Source organism: Tenrec ecaudatus, chromosome 1, assembly GCF_050624435.1.
Source record: "Tenrec ecaudatus isolate mTenEca1 chromosome 1, mTenEca1.hap1, whole genome shotgun sequence".
NCBI lineage: Eukaryota > Metazoa > Chordata > Mammalia > Afrosoricida > Tenrecidae > Tenrec > Tenrec ecaudatus.
This window is the reverse complement of record NC_134530.1, coordinates 223,846,198-223,852,197: the sequence shown is the minus strand read 5'-3', so window position 1 is coordinate 223,852,197 and position 6,000 is coordinate 223,846,198.

The window sequence follows — 6,000 nt, the reverse complement described above, 5'->3', positions numbered from 1 at the left end:
GACTGTCCCTCAAGGTTTGCAAGGCTGGCACATCGTTATGGAAGCAGCCGGGCATGTCTCCTCCCACGGAGCCGCGGGTGGGCTCCAACTGCCAGGCTTCCCTTAGCATCTGAGGGTTTTACTACTGTGTTCCTTTTGGCCACTGAAGGGACATCTTTTCCAAGGGACAATTAACAATAAAGTGACCATACCCGTGAATAGATATAGGGTTGACAAAGGATATTTCTACATGAACTTGTACGTGCTGCAAATATACCCCCAAGTATTATAGAGCCTGCAGGGGGTAAAGTTCTGAACACTGACTAACTGTAACAAAACACCTTGAAGGAGTGAGACACTGGGCTTGAGGACTTCGGATCACAGTCTTGGGGGACACCTAGGCTAGTTGGCGTAGCACAGTCCACAAAGCCAGTATTCTATACCCTTACTTTGGGGAGTACTGACTAGAATCTTAAAAAATTAGAAGCAGCCGTCTAAGATGCAACTGTTTGTTAGTCTCTTCCCATCTGAAGCAAAAAAGAGTGAAGAAAACCAAAGCCCAAGGAGACACGTAGTCCAGAGGACGCATGGCCCTGAGATCAGAAGAACTAGATGGTGCCCAGCTATCGCTTTCAACTCTTCTGATCAGGATCACACTTGGAAGTCCTGGACAGAGAGGGAAAAAGAAATACAAGTTTCAAAATCATAGACAGTACTACACCTACTGGTCCAATAAGAGAGACAGGTAGACCCCAGAGACTCTGGCTCTTAGACACTTTAAAAAAATCATTTTACTAGGGGCTCTTATAACTCATCACAATCCATCCATCCATCCATTGTGTCAAGAACATTTGTACATTTTTGCCATCATCATTCTCAAAACATTTTCTCTCTGCTTGAGCCCTCGGTATCAGCCCATATTCCTCCCTCCCCAACAGACCTTTGATAATTTATAAATTATTTTTCATGTCTTACACTGTCTGATGTCTACCTTCACCCACTTTTCTGTTGTCTTCTCCCAGGGAGGGGGTTATATGTAGATCATTATGATTGGTTCCCCCTTTCTCCCCACCTTCCCCTTCTGGTATCCCTAATCTCGTTATTGGTCCTGAGGGATTTATCTGTCCTGCATTCTCTGTGCTTCCAGCTCTTATCTGTACCAGTGTACATCCTCTGGTCTAGCAGGATTTGTAAGGTAGAATTTGGATCATGATAGTAGGGGGGGGGGAGCATTAAAGAACTACAGGAAAGTTGTAGATTTCATCATTGCTATACAGCACCCCGACTGGCTCGTCTCTTCCCTGCGACCCTTCTGTAAGGAGATGTCCAGTTGCCTACAGATGGGCTTTGGGTCTCTATTCCGTACTCCCATTCATTCACAATGATATGATTTTTTTGTTCTTTGATACCTGATCCTATTAACACCTCATGATCACACAGGCTGGTGTACTTCTTCCATGAGCTTTGTTGCTTCTCAGCAAGATGGCCGCTTGTTTACCTTTAAGCCTTTAAGACCCCAGATGCTATATCTTTTGATAGTCGGGCACCATCAGCTTATGCACCCATTTTGTCTTAAGCTATTGTGTGGGGAAGGTGAGCATCATGGAATGCCAGTTTAATAGAACAAAGCATTCTTGCATCGAGGAAGTACTTGAGTAGAGGCCCAATGTCCATCTGCTACCTTAATAATAAACCTATAAATATATGCACAGAGAGGTATTTCCCCATCATCATATATATATTTACGTATGCACGTGCCTGTATTTAGACCTCTATATATGCCCTTTGCCTCCTAGTTCTTTCCTCTGTTTCCTTTCACTTTCCTCCTGTCCTCCTATATCATATTCAGCCTTCATTTGGGCTTCAGTAATTCCTCTTGGTTACATTGCCCTTGATCAAGTCCAGCCAGGCATCCTTTACCTTCCTGGCCATCAAATTTGGATCATTTGTTGTTCCCTTGTCCCAAGGGTTGTTAACACCCACTTCCTTTCCCTGCCTACCCCTCTCCCATGTCCCCCCAGAACCATCGGTCCCTTTGTTTTCTCCTCCAGCTTATTTATCCCACCTATCTTATCTAAATAGACCTGCGGGAACTAATGTGCACAAAAAAAACCAACAAGACAGCAAAACATAGCAACAAAAGAAAAAACAACAACAAAAAACTATTAAAAAAAGAAAAGCCTGTAAATAGTTCAAGGTCTGCTTGTTGACCTTTAGAGTGTTTTCCAGTCAAGCCTGATGGGGTGCCATGCCCTGGCCCCAAAGTTTATTTTTGGGCTTCCCCGGGACTTCATTGCTCTGTACTCCTTGCTGCTCTGTTGCACGCCCTTTGTGTGGTGGGGTCAGACCAGGCACAATTCCCGCACTGTGTCTTAGACACCTTTCAAGACAGAAACTAAACCCACTTCCTGGGGATCAACTTTCGGCCATAGACAAGTCTATAAATTGAGTCGTAATACCAGGGAGGAAGGTGGGCCTCAGTGCAATCAACCACACAGCCCAAGAGTAGAGCTTGCTTAAAAACACAGCACGGAGGCAGGAAGGGAAGGGAGGAGGAAGGGAAATGGAGAGCCCAGGGAGCAGCGGCACAGGGAGGGGATTGCAGCCAATGTGACAAAACAAAATGGCTATAGATGTTTATAAATGTGTAAAGAATATACATAAACAGAAAACTAATGTGCCCTTAAATTTTCACCCAGATCGCAATGAAATGTTTTTTTAAAAAAAAGTAAAAAAAGAATAAAGTAACCCGTTCTTTCCTTTTTCAAGCACGTAGTATTAATCCTTGTCAGCCAATAAAAAAAAGTATCAAAGAGGAATACACTGATGTTAGATGAAAACTATTAGTGGGAGAAGAGAGGAGACTGGGTGTAGAGACCAAAGATGAAATTATGGTTAGCTATTTCTGAGGTGTTCGCGACAAGCCATTAAATATATTAGTTGCTATGCCCCAGGCATGCAACTGCTGCTAACACACGTCTTGTCATGTCCTCTCTGGGAAGGCACTGTGCTGTGGGAGATTTCAGCCAGGGCTAGGAGTTGTTGTTCCAGCTTCGCTCATGTCGAGAGGCCACAAGTGCTTTGTTCAAGAGCTCCTTCATGGGGTTTTATCTGCACGCTGAATAGCCTCTAGTTGTAAGCCTTCTTAGGGACACAGTGCCTTTGTCTCCAAAGAACAGTCTCGGTGTAAAGATCGTTGGTGTATGTGGTCAGTTTTAGGGCCGTGAGAGGTAGTGGAGCGTATACATGCTGTTCGATAACATAGGGAGCGAGCTAGCATTTTAAAGGGAAGGTTTTCCGAGATGATGTTCTCTCAGAAAGATTTCAGTGAAGACAAACACACTGACTCTAGGGCCAGTGAGCAAGTGCAAGCGTTCCTAGCATCAGCAGTTTCTCTTACTGTCCTCGTGGTCAAGAAGTGGGAGGCAGGCGTCTCTTTTACTGGCCAAGATGTTGAAAATGAGGCCTAGGAAGGCTGAGTCCTGGAGATTTTTTCAGGTAGACCCAGCTTGAGTGTAGAGACGATCCAAAGGTTAGGGCCCAGAAAGTCCTGGTTCTTGTTTTCATCTGCAGCCTGCTTCCCAGTCACCTCCAACCGTGGCTGGTGCCGCTCACTCGGACTTAACGGCTGTCTCTTCTTTGCGTCCTGTGCTGCAGGCTACTGCCTGAACAGCAAGCAGGCGACTGGAAGGGTGGCAGACTACACCTTGAGGGAAGAGGGTTACTGCTGAGGGTAAGCGCGAAGCAGTGCCATGGATGGCAGGTGAGGTGGTAATGCCTTAAGAAGCGAATGGTGAGGGCTCAGGATAGAGGGTTGCTTCTTGTGTGCCATTGAGCAGCTTTCGGAGTCCCGAAAGGGCAGAGCCCAGCTGCTCCCCCAAGGTTTCTGAGGCTGTCAATCTTTACGGGAGGTCATCAAGCCTTTACTCCCATGGAGCCTCTTGTGGGTTTGAACTTTGAAACTCTTGGTCTGCAGCCAAGGATGTAATGATTGTGCCATCAGGGCGCCTCAGTACTGGGTGAGGACATGAGATGAGGGGAGAGGGGTGAGAGAGCTGGGATACCTTTGATGGTGGTTGGGTACCAGCTAGGGCAGGTCATCAGAGGACTTGTGTTTAAGCATTTAAACAGAAACAGCGAATTTCATTTAGGATAGCACTGAGTGACTAAGACTGCGAGTCCGTGATTTGTGAGTGGTGGGGAAATGATCAAACAGTACAAAGAGCACAGTCTGTCCTGATTGACCAACACAGGCACCATGGGGTTTACCAAAACTGGGCCATCTGGTGTGTCAGGAACCTGTATGGGCAGAGTCTGTATTTAAAGACTTCTGAGTGGGAAAACCAAGCACGTCACTCAACTTCTTTATCCCAATTCACTCATCTAAAATCCACTTTTCTTCTCCTTTCTCTGCTGTCAATATGCACTGTGTTAAAAAAAACACATAAATTTTGAAAGCAGACAGACTTGTGATGACTAATTTAAGAACTCCCAGAGCAAGCTTTTCCCCAAAAATACACTGCAATTGACAAGACTGTAAATTTTGCCCAAAGGGGATATGATACATCTATTGGCTCTGAGGCAGAATCAGAAGTTCACTGCTAGTCTGGGCAGACTAGGGCAGTCTGCGCCAGACCTCCACACACCCTTCATGGTTCTGGTTATGGGGTTTTAAAATTAGAGACTGTTCCATAAACAAATGTTTCCAATGGGTGCATCTTAAGTCGCCTACCTTAGCAGTTATTCCCGGCCCACCTTGCCCCCGCTCTGGGTTTCCAAAATGGAAGGTGGTACCAGGGAAGAACTACATTAGGAGCCAGGACGGCCGACTTTACGCAGACAGCATCTGCTCCCTTTCAAACACACATTTCTAAATGCGATTATTTACATTCTTTGGTAGAATTCTCTGAAAAGCCAGCATGTTTTAGCAGAGTTGCTTTTACAGGAATAGTTACTTCTGTGTTTTATAATCACTCTGGAGTACTGAGAAGTTGGACATCGAGGGAAGGGATGTTTCTTTTCCATAAACCAAAGGGATGAGAATCACGCTCCCCTCCCCAGTGCATTCACATGAATTCTTCCATGTATTCAATTGCGGGGGTGGAGGGAAAGCAAAAATAAATGATGTAACCATTTATTGGGTGTCTACAAGGCTGGAGGTCCTGCACTAAACACATGATCACGCCCTTTGTCTCACTTAATCCTCAATCACAAGCCTTATAGTTCACCTTTATTTAACAGGAGGGGACAGGTTCGGAGAGCTTAGCGACTCGCTTTTAGGCCACACAGCTAGTAAATGGCTCCAACTGACTTGTCTCTAATCCCTGTCGAATATGTAACCAACTTCTTGGAGCTTTGTTTCGCAGTTCCAAGTCCCTTCTGCTCCTTAACTGCAAGTTACCCGTTGGATCGCTCGGTGTCCTGACTCCTTCTTAACAATCATCGTGAAGTGTGAAGCTGCTGCGGGCGGGAAACTGCTGGGTGATTTATGCATCTCATCTCCTTTAAATCAGTACAAATCCAAGACACATCGAGTTCTCTTACACCATCTTGGAGAGGCTACGAAACTTGCTTAGTGAGGGGCAGAGCCCAGAAATTAGGGCCCAGGGCAGTTAGGTTTAAATTGCTGAACAATCGCTGACCTCTGGTCATATAAACTTCTAGGGCCAAATACAAACTGCTCCTTGGCGCCCCCCCCCTCGGGGCATCCAGGGCAGGAGCCACACCGGCCAGACCATCCTAGACCCCAAAGGTCGTCACGGCTGGACTCCAGGTTTCGGGTCCCCACCGCCTGAGCCAGTGGCCCCTCACTAGTGCCTCCGTGTCTAGGCCCGGGCTAAGAGCCGCAAAAGCCCAGTGTCTGTCCACCCGGCGAAGAAACCAGGGCGGGCGGCAGAGACGGGACCCAGCATGCGGGTCACCGGGCTCCGAGCGACCCCACCGGATGGCTGCTGCTGGCCCGGAAGCGAGGACAGAGTGGCGGCCGCGAGCCCCGCGCGGGCTTGGCCCGGCGCCCCCGGA